Here is a 13,773-nt window from a genome sequence, read left to right as displayed (position 1 = left end):
CTGGGATTGGTCCTGTTCTTTCAGGCTTTATGTTATTGCCACACCTCCTTTTAAAGAACCCGTCTCACTCTGTTGCTATTGTAGGTCCTTTGAAAATACAGCACATGGCTCTTTCATTTTTTTCCAAATTGATTCTTATACAAAGCCTTTCTTTCTTTCTAGCTGAGCCACCCTGAGTCTCCAAAGTCATGAAGTCCCTCATCTCCTTTTGCTTGAGTTTAGGCTGCTTCACTTTCCTCTTCTTTTCCTGCAAATTTATCTCGACTACCACCAACTTCATGAAGCTTTCTCCAATTCATTTGGTCTGTAGCAGGTGCCATGACCTTCTACTTCCAAATTAAGGGCTGTCTCTCCTCAACTGCAGTGTTACTGTCATGTGATCTCTCATGCCCACGACAAGCAATGTACCAGCCAACTCAGAACAATCGACCCATTCTTCTCTCTTCTATTATATGTGCCAAGGATACGGTCCAGGATGTGGAAGGTATCTAATCCTGGTTAGGTGAATAAAAGTGTGGAGTCTTAGAATAGTCAGTTAACTCTTAATCCGTTGATTCAAGCAGATATTGTAGATGAAATAATTATGTGGTATTAATGGAAGGATATAGCAACGAGGTGAGCAGGCCTGCTTTTTGTCCCACCCGGATCCTGCACGGCTAGCTTAGCCCTGGAAATATTCATTTAAACACTGCCTGTCCCATTAGCTCTAGCCTCTTACTGGGTAAATCTCACATCTTGATTAACCCATTAATGTGTGTAGCACCACGAGATGGTGGCTTACTGAGAAGATTCTAACCTACAGCCGTCTTGGGCCAGAGCTTCACGGAGACTGCCTCACTGCCTTCTACCCAACATCCTGTTCTGTTTACTCCGCCTACCTAATTTTCTGTCCTATCAAAGGGCCAAGGCAGTTTCTTTATTTAACCAATGAAATCAACATAAAACAGAAGACCCTCCTACATCAGAAGGAAATTGTATTTAGAGTCAGAAGATGTGAAAGGTATCTACCTAGACAAGAGGCTTAGTGTTCTCTTCAGTTTATATCTGGCTGACATAAAACTAAATTATTTCTAATGATGGAACAATTCTTAGGGATAGATTTTAGTCCTTTTAGTTTTAGATATGATATAGCAGCCTGACAGTCTCTAGTCAATATTTAAATTATTCAGAGCTGAGTTAATTTACACACCTTTACATAAATATAATGAATGTTCATTCCTTGATAAATCCTGCCTGGTGAAGATGGGAGTTCACATTCTAACACATAGAGAGAAAGGAAGCAACAACCCACAGTGGTCACAAAGAGGAGTGCTATAGAAGTGGGGTGCCACAATAGAAAGAATGAAAGTCAGCAATCCATTATTGATTAGGTTCTTTGATTTTGAGCTGGTAAAATTGAAGTTCAATTTAACCCAATCTAAAAATTCATACAGTTCTGTCCAGAACTGGATTTTCAATTCGGTCTCCCATGATAATATTTGATGTCTTCGGCAATAAGCCAGCCAGTATTTTCTGTATGCTTTTCTACAATGTTCCCTGAGTCTCGGAGAGGTGATCTCCCTGATAATTTTCTTCTAGTTACTCCCATGCATAGGACTACATACTACAAAGGGAGTCATTTACTCTCCAAACCTTGACCTATCACTAATCTCTACAATAACTAAAACAAATGTTTATAAAGTGATTTGACAGTCATACCCTATCCAATTAACAAACGTTAATAGGGCCCTCTCAAATGAATCATTGTTCTTGACCATAGAACCTAATTTCAGTTCTATTGAGTAAAACTTTAGCATAGTTGGGAAAGTTGGCTTCACCCATGATGGCTACACCATTATTGCATGAGTGGCTCCATGTTGTATGATGCATTGGTAACGTAGCATTCATCCATAATGGCTAAACAATTATTGCATGAGTGGGTCCATGTTGTACAATGCATTGGTAATGCAGCATTCAGTACCCACAGTCTAGCAGGACGGTTACTGACAACTGTCTTTGGGTTCCCTTCATAACATTTTCTACTATAACAAACAACAGACAGCAGGAAGGGAGCTTCTGTGCCAGCATCAGTCATATCCTGGAGCATAGAGAGTCTACAGCAATAAGCACTCACCATCTAATTTTGGCGTGTAACCGGCAATACCAGCAATAGCCTGTATTGTGGCAGGTAGGCTTTGGAAACCTGGTTCACAACTCGCATGAACTTTGCCTTCTCATCATGCTGAGATTTTCTCTAAGAGCATTATAAATCATGGGATCCCTTTAACACTCATGCTGATGTCTCCATGCAATGAGGATTTTACTATCTTTCATCACTATTTCTGAAATCTGTAAGATACTCAAGAGGTAGTCTCCTGCTTAGTTGTTTTGGTAACTCAACACAAGCTAGAGTCATTTGGGAAGAAGGCACATCAATTGAGAAAATGCCCCACTGGATGGACCCATGAGCAAGTCTATATATAGTGCATAAGGGTTCTTATTTGGCGATTGAAGTGGATGAGTCAATCCTGCAGAGGCCAGTGCTACCCCAGGGAAGGTGTATGAGAAAGTAGGTAAGCAAGTCATGAGTAGCCAGCCAGCAAACCGCACTCCTCTATGACCTCTGCATCAGTTCCTGTTTCCAGGTTACTTCTTTGAGGTCCTGACATGACTTCCCTTCGTGGTGTACTACAAGGTATAAACAATGAAATAAACAATTTTTTCCTCAAGTTGTTTTCAGTCATGATATTTTATCACAGCAATAGAAACCATAACTAAGACAGCAATTGGTACTAGGTGACTGGGTGATACTGTGACAGACTTGACCATGTGTTTTGGGAATAATTGTGTTACCATTTGAGCTTTGGGCCATAGCTATTGGTTGCTCTATTGCTGCTCAAGACAACACCTACACAATTCACTGAACATGGAGAAGTTCAGCGGGTCCCTACCTAGAATCTTCAGCCCCACTGACTAGTGTTTATGATACTATAAGGTTCTCTTCACTCTGCCAAAGGAGAAAAGTATACAACAAGCCATCTACAAACCCTTTGGTCTATAGTGATGAGCTTACTGCAAGATGTGATAGGAAATGGTGCCATAAAACCTGTGGGAGCAATCAACCAATATCTGATTGAATTTAAAGCCTATTCAATGAGATGGAACATATCCTCAACACTGCTCTCATGGCCAAGAACCTGAGACCAAATAGGGATCAAGGGGAAACCCAAATATTATTGTTTTGCTGAAGGAATGCAGCAACAAAATGACTCCTGATGACATTCTGCTATTCCCATAGGTCAATGCCCTGCTCAGTCACCATCAGAGAAGCTTCCTCTTGAACAAATGCAGAGACTCACAGGCTGTCAATGTGCAGACAATGAGGGACCGCAGCCCTAAATGGGATGTCTCCATCAAATAATTCCTGCAGGGCTCAGGAAACACTGTGGAAGAGAAGGTGCAGGACACCAAGGAAACAAGGCCTTCTAAATATAGCAGGGCTTACACACCCATGAATGTGAACTACAAGATTGTGTGAGTCCTTCCTTCCCTCCCTCCTTCCTTCCTTCCTTCCCTCCCTCCTTCCCTCCCTCCCTCCTTCCCTCCTTCCTTCCTTCCCTCCTTCCTTCCTTCTTTCCTTCCCCTCCCTCCCTCCCTCCCTCCCTCCCTCCCTCCCTCCCTCCCTCCCTCCCTCCTTCCTTCCTTCCTTCCTTCCTTCTTTTTGCCTTCTTTCTTTCCTTCTTTCTTATAGGCTTTTTGCATATATAGTATAGTTTCTTTTTTTATTTTCATGGGAAACCTGTGCATACGTGGTATGTCTGTGTCTAGCGTGTTTTTTTGTGCTTTTTATTTAGCTCTTTTCCTTTTGCTTGTTTTTGTCTTGTCTTATTTTATTATATTATTATTCTTTAGATGTTTATTTGTTTTCTAAGGAGAGACAGAAAGTGTGTGGAATCAGATGGGAGGGGATATGGGGATGTTCTCAAAGGAGTTGGAGGAGGGTATTTTAATAAATAAAGCTTGCCTGAAGGTCAGAGAGTAAAACAGCCACCTTGGTCAGTCATACAGACCAGGCAGTGGTGACACACACCTTTAATCCCAGCACTGGAGAGGAATATAAAACAGAAGGAGATAGCTCTCAATCAGTCTCATTCTGAGGATTCCTAAGCACAGATTTCACTGATTCTATTTCTCATGGAATTCTGTTCTTCCAAACCCCAGACAGAATGGGCCATTAAACTCTGCTTTCTACAGACCACAGTTCTTTAGTTAACAGCAAGCTCTTCCACGTTCCCCCTGCAAACCACTTTCAATGGCCTAAGAACCACATGGTCTGTTGCTTTAGCAACAGGAACTATCCCAGGAAGAACTTTCTGTACAATTTATTACCTTTACCACTCACTGTGACAGAAGACCTGATAGACAGCTTTGGGGAGCAATCACTGTTGGGGCTGATGGTTCCAGGGGAGGTTGCCCATCATGGAGGAGAAGGAAGAACCAAAGAGTGTGGTGATCGCTACCTTGTATCTTATCTAAGTCAGAATTGGAGGAAAGTTGGGCCCAAAGTGGGGCTGGTCTACATCCTCAAACTCAACCTTTCTCCCAGTGGGCTACTTCCTCCAGGGAAGTCCTACCATGTAAAGGTTCCATAACCTCCCCAAATAACACGATGAGCCAGGGCTAAGTCTTTGAACACAAGAGTACATAGAGGGTATTTTATACCAAGCTATGGCAGTTGTTCAACTGAACTGTTGAGAATTTTCAGTGGAATCGATCTCTAACTGCTCCTACATACTTTCTTCAAAGTCTTTGATTTTTTTTTCTTTTCACTATATAAGAGATTTAGTGAATAGTTATCTGGCCACGGCAATGGGGCATCATTTTATCATCCTTGCTGACAAAGTTTAGAACGGATACAAAATTCCAACCCTTCAGGAAAAGGAGGTAAGGCGAATGCAATCATGGTAACACTGTGTGTAACTCACTTCCAGACCCCTCTGTCTTTTCTTTCCAGGTTGGCTGCTACAGTGTAGCTGAGAAAAAGAAAAGTACAAATAAGTAGGGGCAGCTGGGTGGCATGGGGATTTGGTGATAGGGGCAGCTGGGTGGCATGGGGATTTGGTGATAGGAGCAGCTGGGTGGCATGGGGATTTGGTGATAGGAACAGCTGGGTGGCATGGGGATTTGGTGAAATAACCTTTCATTTCTGGAAGTAGGTTTGAAAAATGATGTCAAAATCCACAAGTGCTGGGTGGAGTGCAAGTTGTCTCTGGATATCTGACCCTGTAAACGCAGAAGTCCCAAGCCCTGCAGCCAAGTAGCCGGGATGGAAAGAGCAGGCACATTGGTTGAAGCTGAGGTGAGTGAACAGGCATGCTTACGTCTCTGGAGAAAATGTGTGGAGAAAGGAGAAATGATATTTTTGGCACTTGCTGAAGTTCCTGGATTCAGCATATCATAATGAATAAATGGCAATGTGCGCTTGGCAGCAGAAATGAAACTTAATGACTCATTAATTGAGATAAATGTAATTCTTCTTGAAAGAAATTCTGTCTCAAGTTTCAGACATGGGGAGTTACATATGACAGAGAACTTGCTTAATTACAAACCTGAAACGAGATGAGTCTGCACAGGAATGAAAGGAAAAACAGAACAACTCACCACAAAAGTGTATTGGTACAACGTCTTAATGCTTAGGCAGAGAGATGACTGGCCAATGTCTGGAAACAGTGTTTACAAACAACTCATCCTGCGAGGTGGTTTGTATTTTATGAGTTGCTGTCTTCAACAATGTATCATATCTAGGCAATCCCAAAATGCAAGGAAAAATACACATTTACAGACCCTGGGTTGTGTTAAAGCTCAGGCTTTAATATCCATTTTCTAAACTGTACTTGTAAATAATACAAAGATTCCCAGGACTCAAGCTGGATACGCAGCACCTGATTTGATGTCCTAGGCACATTCTCTCTTCTCCAGTCCTGAGAGCTGATATTTATTTTTATGTGCAAAATGTCTTTGAAGTGAGAAAGTCAGGATGGAGAACCTTATGTAATGGAAAGGGCCAGGGGGAAGGATTAGCAGATAAAGAAGCTTGCTGCCAAATCCAGCTACTTGAGCTTGGTTCTGGGTACAGACATGATGGATAGAACTGGAGTATTCATCTTTCCTCCACATTCATACTATGACCTGTGTTCACTTACCCATGTCTCTCTCTCCCTCCCCTCTCTCTCCCCACCACACCCAATAAATAAATAGGTAAAATGTAATAAAATTTAGAAGTTATGAAGGCAGGTGGAAATATGGGAAACTAACATTAGCTGACTGATGTTACTAAAACATATTATTAGTCCTAATGTATAAATGTTTATTACTTGGGGAACTCATAGTATGATGACTTAGATATTTATAATCTAGAACAAGAGGATGATGACTGTAAAGCCTCTTTAAGGTATATGTATTCTACAGATTACAAGCTGAAGGGAACTTAGAGAAGTGTGCCTTGTGAACCGTGTGGGAAGAAGGACCATGAGTACCCGGCTGAGGTTCAGCTGAAGTCTCTAGCAATGATGATCACTTTACATATAAAAAGTAGGCAGAGCGTAGCATCTGTAGAGCAAATAATGATGAACACATTTAATGAGTTCCATGTAGGCTGTTACCAGAATCGTAAAAGTATGTCTTGATTCCCACAATATCAGAGAAACGTTCAAGAATAGAGTGCTCTAGCTGACTTACCAGGGTTATGTGAAACCCTTGGAAGACTGGGTACTCAGCAAATTGGAAAGCAGTTGATAACAAGTCAGATTAAAGGGATAATTTTATATTCAATTCTTTTTTAACTCCATAGGAATTATTGTTAATTACTTTTGAAGTACATAACTTGTTTATCATTTCTTTTTCATCATTTTTTATTTTAACAAAAACAATACAAAGAACATCTGCTATTTTGGGCATCTTGGTTGTACAGTTTGGCAGAATTAAATGTACTCACAACGCTGTGTTCTGTGATCTGGTTCTGGAATGTTCTGAAGAGACTCTGGTTGAAAGCTTGGTCTCCAACACAATAGTGTTGAGGTGGAACCTTGCACTTGTAAAACACACACATAACAGCCCTAACAAATACAAGGCAATTAGGATATCTCCTTGAATCTTTTCAGATCACAATGAAACAAACCCTCTATCAAAGAGAGGGTGGTGTAAAGTTAGGTGAGTTAAGGAAGTAGGGAGAAATCCAGCATTTTAAAATGTCATTTAATTTACTAAAATGCCACTCAAACCCTCTCTTTTTAAGTTAAACCTTTATTTTGAGGCAGTGTAGATCCACATGTGGTTATGAGCTACACTAGTAAGCCACAGTGTCTAGTTTCAGCAAACGTTCACAATGTGAAAACTGCAGTATAGTAGCATGCCCAGGTATGTGACACTTTAGACTTCTGACTCATTAGAAATAACAAAATAGTGCCCTTCTGTAGTCTACTATGAATAAAACCCAAATAAATATATGCAGATTTTGTGAGATCATATGTTCTAATTTGTCTGTGATAAAAGCTCAGTATTTCAATAGATGGTTATATCTTAGTCATATCTGTTTCCCTGGGAATGATTTTACATTCCCACCAGCAATGTGCAAGTGATTCTCTTTCTCTGTGTTTTTCCCATTTTGATTAATCTGTTTTGTTTTAATTTTCATCTCTCAAAGAACTCACGATGTTGAATGTCTTTTTGTGCTTATGAGCCATCTGTATTCCTCCTCAGTGAACTTTCTTCTAATAGCTATGCCTGTTTCTGTTTGGATGTTTGTACACTAGAATTTTGCAACCTTGCATATTTCAGACATAATTGTCAGATATGTGCTTGCAAGGATTTTCTTCTAGCATATAACATATTGTCTTTATTCTCTGAAAGGGTTATTTTGTAGGAAAAGTTTTAAGTTTTGAGGTTCAATTTATCCCCTTTTCTTTTAATGGACTGAGGTCTTTTGTGTCAAAATTTATTATATAATTTTGTACATGTTGTTTGGGGCATGCATATTTAGGATTGCCACGCCTTCATTATTGACAGAAACATTTGTAATTGTCAAATTATCTTCACTGTCCCTGGTCATTCTCTCTGTTCTCAAGTCTATCAGGCATTAATACAGCCTTTCATGTTTTTTCTTTGGCATTTCCAGGATACATACAGCTTCATCCTGTCTTTTACTCTGTTTTTGTAGTGATATTTCATTTGTAATTTAACAAATAAATCTTGCCTAAAGATCAGAGAGCAAAACAGCCACATTGGTCAGCCATACAGACCAGGCAGTGGTACCACACACCTTTAATCCCAGTAGCTACACTAATTAGCTATTGAGGCCAGGTGGTGGTGGTGGTATCGCCTTTAATCCTAGAACTAGAGAGGAACATAAAATGGAAGGAGACAGCTCTCAGCTGTTTCTCGGCTTCAAACTGTAACTGTTGCAGCCAGGTTTATTATTTTTGTTTTATCCACCAAAGAAAATCTTGAAATGTTATGAGCAAAAGATATATAACCCTACATCATTTACTTAAATTTTTGCTTATTAATTTTTCAATTTCTTTCTTGTTTGGAAAAATTTTCAGTATTTCTTTGTGCCACTTTTAAATGTCTCCTTTCTTTGCTTCTTTTTCTGAGAATAAAAGATTCAGTTTTTTTTGTTACTGTCTACATAGGCCATGAATTCAGTTTGTCTAATTTACCTATGCTGCTTAGATTAATTAATTTAAATTGTATTTTATTTTCTTTTGCCACTCAATCTTGCTGTTGAGCCTATCCATCGACTTTTAAGTTAAGTCCTTTCTTTTCAGTTTCTATTACAGCGAGATAGTTCTTTTTATCTATTTCCCAGTTGAAAACTTTTAATATTTCGTTTGTTTCCAATGTGCTTTTAGTTGCCCTGAAAAGTGTGTGCGCACACGCTCATGTGTGTGTGCACACGCTCATGTGTGTGCGCACATGTGAACATAGATGCCATAGTGGCTATCGGTGCCTTCTTCATTTGCTCCACAGCGGATGTTTTGAAGCAGCGTCTTTCACTGAATTTGGACTCACAGGCTAGCACTGGCTGGCCTGGGAGCTCCAGAGCTCCACCTGTCTCTGCTTTTCCATCAGCTGGATTACACACCTGCATTACCACACAGGTTTTCATATTCACACTGGGGATCTGAACTCCGGTCCTCGTGCTTGCATGGAGAATTCTTAATGATAAATCCCAATCCTTATTGAAGCATTTTATAATAGGTCTTATAGATTGTTATAGATAACTCTAGCTTCTATGCTCTTGGTTGATATGTTTTGATTGTTTTGTTTTGTTTTTCCGGTTCAATATGAGATAATCCTGGTTCTTGGCATAATAGGTGATTTTTTATGGTGACCTGAATTTTAGTGCTCTGAGGGTATGGATAACATTTCAATGTTTGGTTACAGTGAAGCAAACTAACTGCTTCATTAGCACTTTTCTGGCAGGAGATAAAGATATAGTTATTAGCTGCTAGGAAATCCCACAATACTTACTCATCTGCCTATCACACAAGAAAGGGACCAGCTCCTCAATGTTGCAGTGTGAGGAAAAGCAGCATGAATGACAGTGGGCAAGAGAACATGACCTTGCTACTGCTGGGCAGGTGTGGGCATTAAACTCAGTTCTTGCCCTCACCCAATCCTTTCTCTTTGGATTGTAGCTCCCTACTCAGCTTCCCCCGGGTACCACAGAGACAGCACTGGATACCTCATTGCAGCTTGAGAAGAATGAACTCTAGGCTCATCATTCTGCCGTAACAGGTAGGAGAGATGTCAGTGTTTTGAAGTAAATTCAACATTATCCAAATGGCTTTTTATCATGGGCTGTATGATTTTAATACTTAAAGAAATGTTACAAACCATTTAGTCTGATTTTCAAATTTTGAATCTTTGGGATAAAAGAGAGAATGTTCTTCTCCTAATCACCATGTTAACTGTGGTTCTAGATAACAAATTATAATAGCAGACTCTGGGCTATGACTTCAGTACTGTAGTGCTTTTATCCTGTGTGGCTTCACTAAAGGGGTGAAAGACCATGACCTGTGGCATTTAAAATTGTTTTCATTTCTAGAGGACATGTATTTGTAACATTAATGGTTCAAATATAATTTTTCCTTGTTTTATCAATACAAATTTTATATTTCAGGAAACATTTCAAACTCTCTACAAACTATAACTTAAACAAAACTTGAGTTTTCACATATTTTGTATTTTTGTGTTTCTTCTCTTTTCTCTCTACAAATTCCTCCACCACTTCTCTGAAATTTACTGTTAGTACACTTTATAATTTGAAATTTGTTAGGAAAGATGCCTTCATTAGAAATATTGTCTTATTCAGAGCTTAATCTTAGAATTACTCATCCCTCCTAGTTCCTACTGAGATATATCATTTATAAGAATGAAAAGGTATATTTAGAATTTATAGCATGCTCTGTTGAAGAGGTCTTTGCCTTCAAAAGGCATATTTATGTAATCCTGAACAAGGGCATGATTGAAGTGTTACTTTTAGTACTGAGATTAGGGAATTGGTAACTATCCAAAAATAAAGAGGGCCACCTAGTAACTCTCCAAACCTCCATCATAGGCGATCTTCCTTAAAAGTCTTCCCAAGTCTGTTTATCCGCACAGCTAGAAGCTGGAAGGAATGTGAACTTATTCCCGAGCGCGGCAACAGCTGATTTTAAGAACCAATGAGTTAGGGTTAAGGGACACCCAGCTTCTGGGTGTGTCTCATTATGTTTTGGAAGAAATTAGTATTTTAGAGAGATCACTCTGTTCAATGTGGGATGGTCATAACCTGACTCTGTGAGGTCATGAATACCATGAAAGTGTGGAGAGAGAGTGACCTTGCTCTACCTGAGCTGAAGCACACATCTGCCCAGCCATGGAGAAGTCTTCCCCTTGCTCCACATCTTCTCCAGCATGAGCTCTCACTTGTGTTTTTGATCTTAGCCATGTGGACAGGTGTAAGGTGGAATCTCAAAGTTGTTTTAATTTGCAATTCCCTGATGGCTAAGGATGTTGAACATCTCCTTAAATGATTCTAGGACATTTCAGATTCTTCTGTTTAGAATTCTCTTTTTATATCCATACCCCATTTTTAATTGGATTATTTGGTTTGTTGGTATTTAGTTTCTTGAGTTATTTATATATTTTGGAACTCAACACTCTGTTAGATGTGGGGTCGGTGAAAATCTTTTCCCAATTTGTGGGCTACTGTTATGACACAGCCTTCTAATTGTGAAATATTATAACAAAGGTTGCTTGATATTTATCTTAAGGAAAAAACTATATCATCCTAGTACAGAAGAAAAAAGAAAGTAAAAGCTGCTCATTTCCATAGTCCCTCTAAATTAATAAATGAGGAAGCATAGGCAAACACTCAAGCTAGAAAAGCCAGGAAGTCTATTTCTAAATTGGAAGTATATCATAGGGGAAAGCATGCTGCTTTTATATTTGTATAGAAGAAGGAAACAAAGACCCATGCTTCTGAAACAGTTATTTGAATGTTAGTCCTGCTTGATAGAGATTTATCCTCCCCTATGAAATCAGACGGCAAAGATTACATGTTTTCATATAAAATGAGTAAATTTGCATGGATGGGAAGAATATAAAGAGAACTTTGATCTGCTGAGGTGCTGGAAGCCACTAAAGCTATGAAAACAGTAAGCATCCCCAGTCTCTCATGGTGTTCCTGTGAATTTGCCTGAAGACCTGGTGGCCTCTGCAGCAGGCATGTTAAATCTTGGGTTGATGACCAAATGTTAGCTGGATACCTGAAAGGCTGCTTGGAGAGTCACATCTGGAGGACATCCCCAAGGAGGCTGCTTGGAGACCCTCAGTTGGATGAGAATCTCTGAGGAGGCTGCTTGGAGAACCACAGCTGGATTAGCAACCCTCAGGAGGCTGCTTGGAGACCCTCATTGGATGAGAATCCCTCAGGAGGCTGCTTGGAGAGTCACAGCTGGAAATGTATGGGAATTTGATTTCACAATCGTTTTCTATTGTTTCAGGTTGTCATTTACGTCAGTCAACTTCCAGCCCTGGTGATGAGCCAATGGGTAAGACAGCATGGGATCACTTGGGATTGTTTGAAGGCCATGCTATGAGGAAAATGAATTGCAGCCTTCCATATTTCCTGAAAGTAGCCCAAAGTAATGTTCTACCCTTAAAGAAGCAAATGAACTTCCTGTAAAAATAGGCTTGGAGGTAGTATGATAACAGCAGAGTCACGGATGTCTTAGCCCGTTGTCTAACTTAGAACTGAGTTCAGGGCCTGCCTGAAAGCTTTTTATCAGAAAGGGTAATGTGATCAGTGACCCAAAATGACATGCTGAACATGGACTTTAGGTGCAGCCATAATTCAAGAAGGAAAATACGATTTCTGTTTATTCCCCTTGTACTGGAAATTTTGAAACAAAGGGGAGATTCTATAGAATGCATTGTGAATGACCCTCAGTGTTGGTTCACGGCGGTAGGGCTCTTCATTGTCCCTTCTTGTATGTCATCTGTCAGTCATGTGTTTGTGTGAACACAGATGTGCTATCAACAGGATGATGTGTGAAATTGAAATGGGAACGTTCAAACTACCCAAATTCCCTTATCATATTTTTATAATGCAGATAATATGGCAGTGCAGCAACTTAGAATAAAAACATAATCATCTCTTGAGAATTCATGCTCCATTTCCTTCCTTCTCTGTGTCTCTCTCCTACTCTCTGTTCTGTCTTTCTGCATTCCTTTCTTTTGATTCCAGACACTTCCATTTAGAGTTCTGGAGAAATAAATATTTCGGAGAGGAATTCCATGCTTTTTTTGGAAGGGAAATTCCCCAAGAGTTCAATAAAGCCCTATAGAAACAGTTTGTGGTGGGAGGCCTCCTTACTACATTTAAAACAATATTATCAGGCATGTCAATTAAAATCCTTGAGGGACTGGGTGTGGTGATAGATGCAATTCCAGGAGGCTACAGAACACAGATAAAATGTTCAAAGCAGGCGTCTTTATTAAGATGGGTCTTTCCCTCATATTTTAATAGAGGGATGCCTCATTTTTGTATTTGCTCTGTTGTTGACGTAACCTTAATATTCTGGCAACTTGTCTCAGGAAAATGGACCGTATCCCCACCTTTTGTTCTGTGAAAGATGGGAACTGTTAATCTGGATACGTTCCTGAAGGGACACAGAGAAGGCCCATGAACCCCGGTGTTGTAGCAGGGTTGTTCCAAGAACAAGTTTGCACAGTAGAGAGAACATAATTTTCCATTGTGCTACCCTACTTTCTAGCATTTTTGTATGGCTGACCACCCAGAATAATAGAGCATTGTTATAGCTTAAGTGGGTGGTAATGACATATTTATGAATCATTATGATTTAATAGCATGTCTAGTAAAAATTGCAGTGTGTAAAGTAAAAACCGTCATATTTCCATGATTATAACTCTACGTTTTATATTTTGGTATTTATAAAACTGATGTTTTTATAATTAATATGTACCTTCGCAGTGAGGTTTTAAAAAGCTATCAGTTAATTCATCATGTCTTTTCAGGATACTTGAGAGTTTTAAAAGTACCTTGTTAAGCCGGGTGTGGTAGCACATGCCTTTAATTCCAGAAGCAGGCATATCTCTGTGAGTTTGATGCCAGCCTGGTCTACAAGAGCTTGTTACACCATAAAACCCTGTCTCAAAAAAATACGTTCTTAAAATGACACTTCTTAACTTTTTTGCATGTTCATATGTAAATGAGCATATATGTCT

The 13,773-nt window shown here is 39.6% G+C and overlaps 1 long non-coding RNA gene across 1 annotated transcript; it reads left to right on the top strand.

Annotated features, from left to right (window-relative positions):
• Window positions 1-3,282: 3,282 nt before the first annotated feature.
• LOC119819968 lies at window positions 3,283-12,859 on the top strand. The gene is made up of 4 exons (XR_005286307.1): window positions 3,283-3,513; window positions 5,196-5,338; window positions 9,678-9,777; window positions 12,030-12,859. It is a non-coding gene; the product is annotated as an uncharacterized LOC119819968 (long non-coding RNA).
• The last annotated feature ends 914 nt before the right edge of the window (window positions 12,860-13,773 follow it).

The sequence above is a fragment of the Arvicola amphibius genome, chromosome 7 (genome assembly GCF_903992535.2).
Source record: "Arvicola amphibius chromosome 7, mArvAmp1.2, whole genome shotgun sequence".
Classification (NCBI taxonomy): domain Eukaryota; kingdom Metazoa; phylum Chordata; class Mammalia; order Rodentia; family Cricetidae; genus Arvicola; species Arvicola amphibius.
Note: the sequence above shows the minus strand (reverse complement) of the source record. Positions and strands in the feature narration are given on the sequence as shown.